Here is a 15,344-nt window from a genome sequence, read left to right as displayed (position 1 = left end):
TGTCTATGGCTATCTGGTGGCCAATCAGAAATGAGACTCAGATCTCCTGATTTCCTATATTAGTTTTCTACTTATTGCACTCTATAGGACAAATTAATATAGCACTTTTTGGAATTGGTTTCCTCATAGGTTCCTAATTTGTCATCATCTACATTTTACATATCCCATTCTGAGTCAAGGGTTCTCCAGCTGGGAGAGCCCCTCACATTCAGGGCTGTGTAAACAAAGGGTAGAAATGAGTTTTTATTTTATTTTCAAGACATCTGATGTGTCACTTATTGGCACTTTACAGGTCTGGGCAGTAAGCTATACTGCATTTGAAAGTCTTTAAAACTCCCTAATTGCACATTTACCTGATGTCAGGAAAGTGGTCCCTTCTGTCAGAGGTTCACAGATACGTAGCTCATTTTTGAATATATTTGAGATGGAGAAAAAATGATTAGCTTGGCTTAATTCATGTTTCGAGAATTTTGAAAAGCTCTGAGCCTTGACACAATTTTCCATGATGGTTCTTTGTAATCCCTTCCTCACAGAGGTTTTCAGTCCCTAATGACATAATTACTAGATTAAGAGGGACAGGGTGAAGGACTTTTACTAATCTCTCTACCTTCCAGAGGTCAACAACAAAAGAGTCAGGCTGCTGGTGGAATCCACAGCTTGACTGAGATGAGACAGACAGATGGTGTATCATTGCTGCTAGCACTCCAGGTCTGGAATCCTTATTTTCCAGTCTATTTTGAAGCAGATATAGATATAGCAGGGGTTTCTGTAACCAATGTAGGTTGGGGGAGAGGGATTCAGGAGGAGAAGAGAGGATTCTGGTGAGAGGGGTATCTTATAAATAGACATTCCAAGGAGCTCAGTGAAACTCAAAAAAGACAGTGAAGCTGTTCAGAGGTTCTAATGTGAAGAAGATTAGACCACCTATGTTTAAATTCTGCCTCTCCTGCTAATCATAATAATATCTAGTCTTTGTATGTTTTAAGGTTTGCAAACTACATATAGTTTCTCATTTCAACATTACAATATCCCTGTCAAATAAATATTATCATACCCAATTTTATAGATGAAAAAACTGAGGCTAAGTAAGATTAAATAAATGATTTTTCCAGGGTCAACCAATAAATATTTGAGGCAGGATTCATACTTAGGTTTTTCCTGACTAATAAGTTTGGCACTCCATCCACTCTGCCATCTGAGTACTAATGAACCAGTCATTTAACCTTCCCCCCCCACCCTAGTTTTTTCTTTAACCCTAATTTCTTCACTTATAAGTTGAAGGATAATAAAATCTCATGGGATTTAGAGTTGGATAGTAGAGATATGATTTCAAATTCAGAGAAGTATAGTCTGACTCTGCCATGTGGACACCACTCCAGAATTTAATAGCACTGACTTTGTGAAACTGGGACTTTCACAAGGACTTATGGGAGAAAAATACTGGAAATTTGGGGGTATTCTTTTGCCATGTGGTGAGATACCAGGTGCTCCTGCTATTTTGTTCCCCCAGGTCTTCCATTAAGAGAGACTCTGATGACCTGCTAAAGCATAATTACTGGGACCAATGAAGATGTTTATTTTATTTCCCCTCAAGTGCAGCTAGGTGTCACAGTGGATAGAACTCTAGACTTGGAATCAGAAAGACTTATCCTGAATTCAAATTTGGCCTCAGACACTTACTGGTTATATGACCTTGGACAAGTGACTAAGTCCTCTTTGCCTTAGTTTCCTCTTCTATAAAGTGAGCTGGAGAAGGAAAGGCAACCAACTCAATATTTTTTTCAAGAAAACCACAACTAGAATCATGAAGAGTCAGATATGACTGAAACAACTGAACAACAAAGTGCCCCTCAGAGTCATAATACTTTTTCTGTGCTTCTGAATCAAAGAAACACAACTCCTGTAACTGAGCAACTTTGATGAAGTCTCTTTCTCCCTCTTCCAAAGAAAGGGAAGGGAACCAAAGCAGAAAAGCAGTTTTTTCCTCTGGAATTGGAATCACCTGTCACTAGCTGATGTTCTGTCCAATAACTGCCTTTTGTTCTTGTGCTCCTTCCCATTATAGTGTTACCTGTAAACCTCATATAAAAGAAATGAGTGGCACTAACTCTTGATGTGTTAGTATCAATGCTAGTACCATTAGGAGAAATGGAGGAAATTGTTCAGTCTGGGAAAAACAAGAAATGAATCCAGTCTAAAATGAAAGCTATTTTTAGTTACTTTCTGATTGTAGTAAGCTAACTTGTTTATTTATAGGATAGAGTGTAAACAGAGATAAGTAATGGGAAGAAAAATAAAAATTACCTAGATGCAGATCTCAAAGTGTGGTCTGCAGAGCTCAGAGTTTCCTAAGACCTTTTCAGGATGTTTGTGAGGTCAAAAATATTTTCATATTAACACTAAGATTAATGCTCTTTCCCTTTCTAACTGCATGTATCTATGTGAGGCTAGATTTTCTTCACATATTTCAATCAAAATATCAAAGTGTAGCTGGCTGAATGAAGAAGCAAATATGAGAATCTGGTTCTATTAAGCCATGGATGAGGTAGTTACATGGTTCATAGGATCGAATGTCAGTCCTACAATCAGGAAGAATTGAGTTCAAATTTGACCTTAGGGACTTGATAGCTGTTTGACTCTGGACAAGTCACATAACTCCTACTTGCCTCAGTTCCCCATCTGTAAAATGGAAACACACTAGGTAAGAAAAGAGTAAACTACTCTATCTTTGCCAAGAAAGCTCCATAGGATAGAGTCAAATATAACTGAACATCAAGTCATGAATCCCATTCTGTATTCCTTCACTGGGGTACATCTTCCTCTTTGTTTCTATCTTCTTCCAGCAGTTGATTCAGTGGAGAACATTTACAGACTGTTCTCTCAGTCTCCTCAGCAATAGCACTTACATTATATAAAGAAAGTCTCTCCCTTGGAGTAGTTTATTCTCACAAGTGAAGGTTATATATTAATTTACAGGAGGGAAAAAAGCCCTTCTTAAACAATTAGAACTATTTAACAATGGAATGGTCATCTTCACGAGGCATTGAGTTTCCTTGTTATGAGAGGTCTTCAAGCAGAGCCCACTCCACATGGCTCTGGTTTTTAATTCTTCCCATGTGCTTAATATATGTCACATGCCTCTCAGGGTTATTGTAGAGATCAAATAAAACCATATATGTAAGATCTGAAAACCTTAAAGTGTGACTCTCGTTATCTTGTCTAAGCTCCTCATTTTATAGAAGAACATGAGACTCAGAGAAGAATTGCCCAAGGTCACATAGATAATAAATAGCAGAATTGGTATTTAAGCACAGATCTATTGGCTTAAATCTAGTTTTCTATGTATTTTATTTATCTTACAGAGTTCGTAAGAGGAAATCATTTTGCAAAGCTCAAAACTTAATAAAATGTAAGCTATTATTATTTGAAATGACTAATAGGAATGGCAGCTCAAAGTCTTGTGTCTCCAGTTATTGTAGAACTAGTTCCTTTTTTTAAAGAAATATTTTATGTATTTTGAGTTTTACAATTTTTACCCTATTCTTGCTTCCCTCCTCCCAACCCCCACAGAACGCAGTCTGTTAGTCTTTACATTGTTTCCATAGTATACATTGATCTAAGTTGAATGTGATGAGAGAGAAATAATATCCTTAAGGAAGAAAAAATAAAATATAAGAGATGGCAAAATTACATAGTAAGATAATGTGTTTTTTCCCTAAATTGAAGGTAATATTCTTTGGTCGTTGTTCAAACTCCACAATTCTTTCTCTGGATACAGATGGTATTCTTCATTCCAGGTAGCCCAGAATTGTCCCTGATTGTTGCACTGATGGAATGAGCAAGCCCATCAAGGCTGATCATCATTCCCATGTTGCTGTTAGGGTGTACAACGTTTTTCTGGTTCTGTTCATCAGCATCAGTTCATGCAAACCCTTCCATGCTTCCCTGAATTCCCATCCCTCCTGGTTTCTAATAGAACAATAGTGTTCCATGACATACATATACCACAATTTGTTAAGCCAATCCCCAATTGAAGGACATTCACTTAATTTCCAAGTCTTTGCCACCACAAACAGGGCTGCTATGAATATTTTTGTAGAAGTGATGTTTTTACCATTTTTCATAATCTCTTCAGGGTATAGACTCAGTAGTGGCTGAATCAAAGGGTATGTACATTTTTGTTGCCCCTTAGGTATAATTCCAAATTGCTCTCCAGAAAAGCTGGATGAGTTCACAGTTCCACCAACAATGCATTAGTGTCTCAGATTTCCCACATCCCTTCCATGATCATTGTCCTTTCTGGTCATAATGGCCAGTCTGAGAGGTGTGAGGTGGTACCTCAGAGATGCTTTAATTTGCATTTCCCTAATAAGTAGTGATTTAAAGCAATTTTTCATATGACTATGGATCACTTGATTTCCTCATCCGTAAATTCCTTTTGCATATCCTTTGACCATTTGTCAATTGGGGAATAGATTGTACAAAAAGTTCCATGTAGATAGCCACTTATTTCTTGAACTTTTCCTCTATTCATCTTTGTATTGTATTTTTGATTTCATATACATTCATTTTTCAAAAGTTAATTATTTTGGAGTCAGTGCCAAAAGTAACTTCTTACTAACTAAACCAAGTTAACAACAGCCTACTTCATATCCATTAGTTCCAGGTTATGCTCATATTTCTAGTCATCTTTTAACTTTTAATTACCCAACAAAGAATCATAGTTCTCCTTATTCAGAGCATTATTTCCTTCTATAGTCTCAGTATTGCAGGAAAACTAATCACTCCTGAGATTTTGTTTCAATGGAACTTGAAAGATCTCATTTAAAAACAGCTGCATAAATAACTTAAAGAAGTTAGGCAGAAGGGGGCAGAGCCAAGATGGCAGTGTGAAGGCAGGAATTCCCAGAAACTCGTTGCCCAAAAAAAGTCCAAAAGCTGTCAAAGTATGACTCTAGCCAAAATTTAGAGGGGCAGAACTCACAGAAAGACTGATTGAAACATTTTCCCAGTCTAAGACTACTTAGAAGTTCCACTGGAAAGATCTGTTTCACTGGGACTGGGAGTTTTGAAAAACTGCTGCAAGTATAGCCACAGTGTAGAGCATCCAGGCCAAGTGCCTAGATCTCTGGGGTGCCTAGTTCCATGGCAGAGGGGGCGGTTTCCAGATCTCCTGGCCCAGGGATCACCAGGAACAGCTTGAAGGGGTGGTAAGAGAACTCTATTGTACCAGAGTGAGTGTGGAGTGAGCACTGCCTCAGAGTAGCTCTGTCGTGAGAACCTGCAGTGGGAATTGGCAAGGTCAGTCTGCACCTCCAGAGCACAAACCACAGTTGGTAAGGGGGTCAAGGGAGACTGCTGAGGTCTCTTTGCTCTCCCTGGGGCAGGACTCAGCTGCTTGCCCAGATCCAGGTTGCAGTCTGGGCCCCCATACCACCTAGCCAAGCAGGGACTCTACTCACAGCTCCAGGGCAGAGGGGAGAGCCTGTGGTCATCCACATCCCAGAGCAAAGGCAAGAGAATAGTCAGAGCCTCTCATAAGACTTTGGAGGAATTAAGGTCCCTGTGGGTTGTTCCCCAAACCCCTCAAAGCCTTGGAAGTGTGGTAAATCAGTCACAGGCTGAGGAAATGAACAAACAAAAGAAAAAGCAAAAAAAAAATTACTTTAGTCCCATGAGATTCAGAATATGACAAAATTGAAGCTTCTGTACTGAAAACCTCCAAAAGAAATAGAAAATGGGCTCAGGCTATGGATGAGCTCAAAAAAGACTTTGAAAAGCAATTAAGGGAGGTGGAGAAAAAATTGGGGGGAGAAATGAGAGCGATATAGATAAATCATAGAAACCAAATCAATCTCTTGTTGAAAGAAATTAAAAAATACTGAATAAAATGTTAAAAACAAGTTTAGGTCAAAGGGAAAAAGCAACACAAAATGCAAATGAGGAGAAGAATGCCTTAAAAAAGCAGAATTGGCCAGCTGGAAAAGGAGATAAAATAATTCTCTGAAGAAAATAACTCCTTCAAATGCAGAATGGAATGAAAGGAAGCTTCTGACTTTGCAAGAAATCAGGAAGAAATAAAATCATTCCAAAAACCCTCACAAATATTAGAATGAAATATGAAATATCTTGTTGGAAAAACAACTGACCTCAAAAACAGATCCAGAAGAGATAATTCAAAAATTGCTGAGCTACCTGAAAGTCATGACAAGGAAAAGAGCCTAGACTTCATTTTTCAAGAAATAATATAGCAAAATTGCCATGAGATCCTAGAAGCAGAAGGTAAAATAGAAATTGAGGGAATTCACCAGTCATCTTCTATAAGAGATCCCAAAAGAAAAATTTTCAGGAATATTATAGCCAAATTCCAAAACTCCCAAGTCAAAGAGAAAATACTAAAAGCTGCCAGAAACAATTCAACTACCATAGCTCTATGGTCAGGACTACACAGGATCTGGCAGCATCTAAATTTAAGGGCTCGTAGGGTTTAGAATATGATATTTTGGAAGGCAAAAGATCTTGGTTTACAACCAAGAATCAACTACCCAGCAAAAGTGAATATCCTCTTTCAGGGGAAAAGATGAACTTTCAATGAAACAGGGGACTTTCAAACTTTCCTATTAAAACAACCAGAGCTGAAAAAAAAGTTTGATCTCCAAGTACAGGACTCAGGTGAACCATAGAGAGAGTGGATGAGAAAGACTAACTATGAGGAACTTAATGATATTGAATGGTTTGTATTCCTGCATGGGAAGAAGACACTGATAACTCATGAACTTTTTCATTTATAAGAGCAGTTACAAGGAGCATATATAGACAAGGCACAGGAAGGAGCTGGATATAATGGTATAATATAGTAAGAAAGATGGAGTCCAATGGGTGATAAAGGAAAGTACTGGGAGGAAGAGAAATGACAGGAAGAAGGGGCTAAGACATTTCACATAAGAGTCAAGAAAAAGCTTTTTCAATGGAGTGGAATGGGGGAAGGTGAGGGGGAATGAATGAGCCCTCATTCTTATCAGAAATGATTCAGAGAGGAAATAACATCCACACATAATCGGGTATAGAAATCTATCTTACCCTAGAGAAAAATGAGAGGAAAAGTATTGGATAAGGGGGAATGAGGGAGAGAAGGGGGGAGAAGAGAAGGAAGATCATGGGAGAGGGTACTCAGATACAACACACTTATGAACAGGGAAAGGTTAAGAGGAGAGAGAGAGAATAAATGAGAGTGGAAAGGAACAGAGTGGAGGGAAATATAGCTAATAATAGCAACTGTGGGGAAAAATATTGAAGCAACTTCTTTGCTGGATTCATGATAAAGCAATTCATGTTGGAGACAAAGCCATTGGAATCTGAACACAGACTGAAGTACATCTTTTTCCCTCTCTCACTTAAAAAAAGGCAGCCAATTAAGTGAGCAAATACAGTGGAAAGACTCTTAAATATGAAGGTAGAGCACCTAGCTTCTAAACTCAAGGCTGTTATTTCCTGTCTGTTTGATTTTCATAAATTACTTAACTTTTTTGAGACTCAGTTTCCTCATCTGTAAAATAGCATCTGTATAGTTCTTTAAAGTAGGTGCAGTTAGGTGGCACAATGGATAGAGCACTGGCCCTGGGGTCAGGAGTACCTGATTTTAAATAAGACCTCAGACACTTATTACCTGGCTGTGTGGCCTTGGGCAGGCCACTTAACACCATTGCCTTGCAAAAAAACCTAAAAAAAATCTTATAGTATCTTAAGAATTGCAAAATATTTTACAAATATTATCCTATTTTTTCCCACCAACCCTGGGAGATTTTGATAGAATTATGCCTATTTTATTAAAGGTGAGGAAACTAAGATAAATAGAGAATAAGTGACTTTTCCAGGGTCACACAAGAAACAAGCCTCTGAAGTTGGATTTGAACTTTTCTTGATATCAGATGCAGTGTTTTTTTATCCATTGCACCATTTAGCTGTCTAATAAATAAAATAATTGAATTAGATGACCTCCTATTATAAGTCCCTTCTAGCCCTTAAATTGTGATTTTTCCATTATATTTCACTTCAGATTTATTAGTCATTGCGGTTTCTTAATTGTATTTTTCTCTGAAAACACTTCTCTGGCTAAATAAGGTATATTCTAAAGTCTGGTCATCCTAGGAATATGTCTGGACTAGATTTAGAGGAAGCCAAGTGTTCTTAACTTCTGGGGCTTAAGATTCACTTACTACTCCTTAGTGGTTGCTCTCTTATTTATATTTGAAACTTTAGAGTTATTAGTGAGTTTTCCTTCTTGTTTAACTCCAAATGCCAATCATTTATCATATCCACCTCTGTTACAATTGTCACTTCCATCCAAGTTTCTATTGCCACTGTTTTCACTCTTGCCAAGGTTCTCTCATCAGCTCCTACCATTTTTCCCCCAAATAAGATTTTTTTTCAGGATGCTAATGATATAAACCCTAACCTAAAAAGAAAGCCCAATTAAATCAGCCAGAGGGATGCATTTAGCACATCTGTAGCAACACGCAATGGATTTGAATTATAAAATAAGAATATTAATATATATATATATATATATATAATTAAATATAAATGAATAATAATGTTGACATTAATACTAAAAAATAAATTATATAATTTATAATTATTTGTAAATGCCCAAGCAGGGGCCTTTGGACAAGTGGTAAATTAACTTGCAATTTATTGCTAAATGAACAATTGGAGTATAGATACAATGCACAAATAACACACACCCTTGATATTGTCTGGTGGAAAGAAAGCCCCACCTCTAATTATCACTCAGGGCAAGGAAGATGAGATAGAATGTTTCAGGTATTTGTGTTCTTGAAACCAAAAAAAGGCTGCTGCACCCAAGTGGTTCTAAGGAAGCGGATAAATTTAAAGCTGCCACTTGTTTTGCCAGATGGCCAAAGAGATCTGATGGTCTGGTATTTGGTCACCATTCATCACACTACAGACACAAAGAACTTCCTTGCAGTGAGAAGACTAGATCAAATAATGATTCCCCACAGGAATGACTGCCTATCTCCAGACTCTTGATACTGCAATAAAGCCATTCAAGGACCATTTGCCCATGGAAATCAATGACTACATTGAAAATAGAATGGAGAGAAATCAGTGTGAAAACTTTATGAAGCTGAACTTGCGAGAGGTGGTTACTTGGGTGTAGAATTCATGAGATAAAATCACTGACAGCTAAGCAGGCTATGTGGACAAGAGGTGCTCATTTAAGGAGAGATCTATTGCTGGACATGAGAGATTGGGGTCAGTGGTTCTACAGGAAATGGAGTTGCAAGAAATTCCAGCCAGAATTTGGGGTTTGGAGAGCTATGATGATGTTCCAGAAGAAGATGACATGTTATTTTATATGTAAATAAATGTAGCTTTTTGTACATGAATAACGAATAAATGTGGATTGTTGGACATGAAAAATATAAGACATTCCCTGAAAATAAACCCTAATGTGTTTTTTGGAAGAAAAATTGATATGATTCAATCTTATTTGGGGGGAAATACGGTACTTGGATTGTTGCATCAGCTTCCTAAAAGACTGCCCCAAAATATTTCTTCCTTGATTTCTGAAATCCATTCTTCACATTACTGACAGATAATTTTTTTTAATCCAGAAATTTAATAAGACTATGCTCAACAGTCTTCAATGGCTCCTCATTGACAACTAAATATAATTTAAATTTCTTTGTCTCATCTTAAAGATCAACCTCTTATTTAACAAAAACAAAAAGTATTTGACAACTAATTTATGGCCAAATTGTTGGAAGCTCCCAAGTAAGATTATTTAGCAGACCCCACAAAACTTATTTTACAATCTACTGATCTCTCTGGCATTCAAGAATCTCCTAAACTGATAATCATCTTCATTTTAAAAAAAGCAATTTTTCCTTTTTCCTGAAAGAAGCCAATGATGGCAGAAGAATTACATTGCATTTGGCCACTGACAACACTGACAAGTGAGAGAATATTTCCTGAAGGCCAATACCATGTCAACCTTCAAGGTACCAAATTTTGTGCATTCTAAGGAATTTTACAGTCTAAATAGTATCATAGTCACTCACAGTTGTGGCCTTATGCTTGAATATTTGCAGAGTCATTTTGGCCATGATGTTAATTTCTCAAAGAAAAATAAAAAGTGGCTGCAGTACTCTAGGCTTTATTAAATACATAGCTTTGCATTCAAGGTGGGGAGGTTGCTTGCCCTCAGGGACTGCAATAGATTGGATTGGGAAAGACAGGACAAGAACAGATGGCCAAAGTTACCATTACTAGCTCATAAGTGTTTATCAAAAATACCCATCTGAAATTCTCTAAACAATGAAATGAGAATCATTGAGAAAGAAAAAAACTAATAAAGGGGAAAATGACTAACTCAGCAGTTTAAAAAAAGTTTAAATGGAATATGGGAAGGAAAAAACAGAAGTGATATTTTAATCTAATCAGACAATATTTCTGACATTTAAACTCTAGAAATCTTATTTTTAAAATATAATTTTATTCTTATCGAATAAGATAATCACAGAAGGAAGAGGTTCTCCTAATCACACTTCTTGTACATTTGCTGTTTTCTTCTGTGTGATATCATTTTGAGCTCATCATTTTTGCTTCTACATTTTTTCCCCTTTTGTTTCTGCTGTTCAGTTCATTAAATTTATGTAGAACCTGCTATGAGCAAGTCACAGTCCTAAGGTAGGGTTACAAATAAGAAAAAGAAAAGTAATCCCTGCCAGTGAGAAGCTTACAATCTAATAGGAAAAGACAACACACAAAAGGAAGCTAAAAGGAAGGGGGGAAGGGGACCACAAAGTGTCCAGCATGGGTGCATGTTCTATACTGACAGAGAGAGGAGAATTACCTGGAAAGTTAAAATTCCTCCAAGTAAGGAGGAGGTTCTAAGCACCTTATTTCAGGTGTGATATTGTTTCCTATCACATGTTTTGCCCAGAAGTTTCCTCCCTACTCTATCTAAAAGAGGAAAAGGGGAAGGGGGATGGGGAAAGGGAGAGGGAAAGGGGAGAAAGAGAAAGGAAGGGGATCTGAAAGCACATGGGGAAGAAGGAAAAGGAAATAAGGAAATATCTCTCTCAGATTTTGAGGTTGAAGGATGGAACAATGAACTCCTCTCAAAGTCCTTCCTTCTAGAGGGTAGGAATTTGAACTTTTCAGGTAATTCTCTATCAGCAACTCTACTTGGTCTTAGCTACAATCTTCTTCTTTTCTTCTTCTTTCTTCTTTTCTTTTTCCTCCTTCCTCCTCCTCCTCCTCCTCCTGCTTCTTCTTCTTCCTGCTTCTACGCAGTTAATAAATGTTGTGTCTGAGGACAGATTTGAGCTTAGGTCTTCCTGACTCCAGGGCTCTATTCTCTGAGTTAGTGATCAACCTTCTAATTTGTTCATAAGGAGAATGCAATTAATTTTCTTTGGCATTTTACCAGGTTTTTAAGTTTTCCATTTTTTTGTTTTTCAAAGCATATTTGTTTATGTCAAAATACATATATATGTGCATATGTGGGTAAATATGTGTGTGTGTGTGTGTGTGTGTGTGTATGTATGCCATGAGCTGTTCTTTTCTTCCCCCACCTCCTACTCTCTCTCTCTGTTCCAATCAGGTGAAGGGAAAGCCTGGAGGAAACCACAGATTCTAAATTTCAAAACTCATTAGAAATATTATGTAGTAAAGAGCAATCTGAATTTAGAGAGTATCTGGTTTGAATCTTGGAAAGACAAAGACAAAAAAAGTTTTCTCAAAGGGTTCACATTTACTGGAGAGAATTCGTATGGACCATACAAGTTAGTTTGAAGTTTATGTCAAGAAAATAGAGAATAGTTTAGAAAAAGATCTCTTAAAAAAGTGAGGGAATGAGGAAATAATTTCAGGAGGCAGAGGTGAGGAAGGAGAATGGATCAAGCATAAAGCTGGAAAAGGAATGGAGGGGGAGAAGGAATATTCTGTATAGGGAAACAGCAAGTAGATAATCAGACTTGAACATTTGAAGGGAAGTAATTCAAGTACCTTAACTGAGGGTCTGGACAGATTGTGAAAAGCTTTAAATACCAAATAAAGACATTTTTATTTTTCTTAGAGGCAACAGGGAACTCCCAGAGCTGTTTTATGCTTCAGGATAATAAAATTTGAAGTTATGTGAAGGATTAATTGTCAAGAGGAGGCTCCTGAAGCAGGGAGATCAATGAGGAGCCTACTGCAAAATAGTTCAGGTAAGAAAGGATGAGATCCTGGACATCTGTGGAGAAAGGGGGACAGATGTGAGAGGGGTTGAAAGCCATTTCTGACCATCAGGTTTTTTGTCAGTAACATGGGGGTTTTGAACTAGATTATGTCCAAGGGCCCAAAATGTTGCAACCCTATAGTTCCATGATTCAGAATAATCTCAGCTTCTCTCCTATGTCCATCAGACCATTTATTGACTGATGACCATGAAGTCTAGTTCTCTAGGCTTGGAGCTCTGGGGAATATGCAGTAGCACTAGCTGTACTAGTCCCTACTTTTCTCAACTTTCAACTCTTTTCAACTGTCTGAGAGCTAGGCTAAAATTCTTGGCAGCTCTGTTAGAGATATTTTGAAGTTCCTTTTAAAAAGTCCAAACTAACAACCTGGTAATTGATTTTACGGCTTTCCAAGAGAGTGTGAAATGCTCTGATACCTGTAGACAAAGTGTCAAGAGGGTCTTGTGGCAGGAAAGGGTAAGAAAGTTATTGCTTCCTCCTGTGTTGCTAAACAATTGCAGTTTTGCAACTAAACAGTTTTCTTCTTTTCTTCTTGGAACTGCTGCTTTAAATAAATTGAGGAGGGTGAAAGGCCTAAGATTCCTGTTTTTTGTTTCCTCACCTCTTAGCACAGAGCCTAGCACAGTGTAGACACTTAAAAGAATGTTTTATTGGTTGATTGATTGATTGATATAGCTGTAAAAGTCTATGAAGCTAAAAAGGGGGGAAATGTTACTTTTTAAAATGTTAATTTTTTTCCAGTGAGAGAAAAATTAATGAATGTTTATTACATCTACCATATTAATTTTGGATCAAATTTATGACACACTGGAGCTGAATTTTTATTGGCCATATTTATACTTTATATTATATTGAATCTCATATAATTACTATGCATCATACATTTATTTATAGAATTGTAGAATCATAGAATTTTAGAGGAAGATAGTTACTAAGAGAGGGAGAACTTAGCTCTACTTGTCACTGTTCAGATTAGGAAACTGATTTCTGGAGCAGTGGAATGACTTTGCATTTTGAGAAGCATTGGAGCCAGGATTTGAAAAGTGTTAGTCCTGTTGCTATACTCTGCCCTGATCGGACCACATAGATGAATTGTCTTTCTATTCCAGGTGCCACATCTTTGGAAGGATATTGATGAACTGGAGAAGAATCCAGAAAAAAGTGATTGGAATTTTGACAGGGTCAGGCGATATTTCAACCAATCAGCAAGCATTTATTAAATATGTGTTCTTTTCTAGGTACTGTGTTAAGCTCTAGGGTTAGAAATTTAAAAATTAAACAAATCCTGCTTTCAAGGAATTTACTTTTTATCAAGGGAGACACAATATACATAAATTAAAATAAATATATATATATATTTGTGAACATATTATATATAGTATGAAGAATAAGCATATAAATTACAAAAACAAAATAAATTTAAGGTACCCAGAGAGGAAGGATATTAACAGATGGGAGAGGGGGATCAGGGAAAGTTTTATTGAGATGGCAGGGCCTGAGCAAATCTTGAAGAAAAAAAATAAGAATCTTTGAATATATTCTAGGCATGAAGGAAGTCAAAGCCACAGAGATAGAAAATAGAAAATTGAATATGAGAAACAGAGAATTTAGTTTGACTGTGAATTGTTAGGACCGGGTCAGCACATTTTAAGTAGCTGAAGAGCAGTCATATAAAAGAGATCTATTGCTTGAGTTAGTGCTTTTCCCCCTCTCTAGAATTCTTCAGGCTAAGGCTGAACAAACCCTTCACATGTATTTTGTATTGCAGAAATGTCAAAAACACAGTCAGTGAGCCACAAGTGGCCTGTAACACTCCAGATTGGGACCTGAACTCGATTAAAGAACAATTAGGAAATAGCAAAATAAATAAAATATTATAAAAGATATATAATAATACATTTTAAAATTAAGTCACTATGTGGCCCTTGAAGAACCTTATGTATCTATGGTTTATTGGTCTCTGTTTCCATTAGAGTTTGACACTATTGTTATAAAAAAGATTATTATTTAGATACAGGATAAATTAGATGATTTCTGAGAATCCTTCCAACTCTGATATTCTGTGATTTTATGACCTTCCCAAGGCCAGTAGTGTTGGACCAGAGATTAGAACTCATTAAAAATATATGTTTAAATATATCTCTATCTCTATCTCTATCTCTATCTCTATCTCTATCTCTATCTCTATCTCTATCTCTGTCTCTATCTCTATCTCTATCTCTATCTATCTCTATCTCAGCTCTATCTCACCTTTATTTCTATCTATCTATCTATATGTGTCTCTAGGGTATAATGAGAAGAGCAGTGATCTTAGATTTAGAAGACAAAGGCTTGATGTCTGACTCTTTTAATTATTATAGAATGTAAATATTATAGGAGACCTGTTGAGGCAGACATTAATGGTCTTTGGGAGTAGCAGTTGTGTGTAGGAGTTGGAACTAGGCCTTAATGACTTTGGATAGATAAATAGTCATGAGAATAGGGCCTTAAAGGAGATCCCCAGATATGCAAACCCAACTCAACAAACCACCTGTTTTGTAATAACAAACTTTGCCTTTTATTTCTTTCGATTCCCCACATGAAGCAGTGTGCCAAATGCATAGGGTTACTCTTGCAATCAGGAAGACACAGGTTCAAGTCCTATTTTTGACACCTATATATGAGCTGTGGGTGTCTATACAAGTCAATTAAACTCCCAGTGCCACAGACTACTTTTGAAAGATGAGTTTCTGATCTACATCATTGGAAGGAATTTCTAAACAAGGATATTTATTTATACCAATGAAATTATGGGCATCTTCTCAAGAACAAAAAAAAAATCATAACATACCTGGGAACCCACTAAGTCCTCAGCCCCACTAAATATAATTCAGAAATGGGAATTCAGAAAGACACCATTTTATATAGCTTGGGAATCCCCTTCCTAATTCTGTCAGACTTTAAAGTCAGCATTTTCCCCTTCTGATGTAACAGAACCTCCTTCTTCACTGCCCTCTCTGTAGACATCCATCACTCCCACACACCCTCTGTGCCAGTTGCTTTTAAGCTGCCCTTCACTTCAAAGAAAGGAGAGAA

General features: G+C 37.0%; 1 long non-coding RNA gene across 1 annotated transcript in view; it reads left to right on the top strand.

Annotated features, from left to right (window-relative positions):
• The window catches only part of LOC141507332 (uncharacterized), a 148,104-nt gene extending 134,540 nt beyond the window's left edge, over positions 1-13,564 (top strand). The window contains exons 4-5 of the long non-coding RNA XR_012474121.1: positions 12,107-12,239; positions 13,379-13,564. This is a non-coding gene — a long non-coding RNA (uncharacterized LOC141507332). The remainder of the gene's footprint in view (positions 1-12,106; positions 12,240-13,378) is intronic.
• The last annotated feature ends 1,780 nt before the right edge of the window (positions 13,565-15,344 follow it).

This window comes from Macrotis lagotis, chromosome 1 (genome assembly GCF_037893015.1).
Source record: "Macrotis lagotis isolate mMagLag1 chromosome 1, bilby.v1.9.chrom.fasta, whole genome shotgun sequence".
Lineage (NCBI taxonomy): Eukaryota > Metazoa > Chordata > Mammalia > Peramelemorphia > Peramelidae > Macrotis > Macrotis lagotis.
Note: the sequence above shows the minus strand (reverse complement) of the source record. Positions and strands in the feature narration are given on the sequence as shown.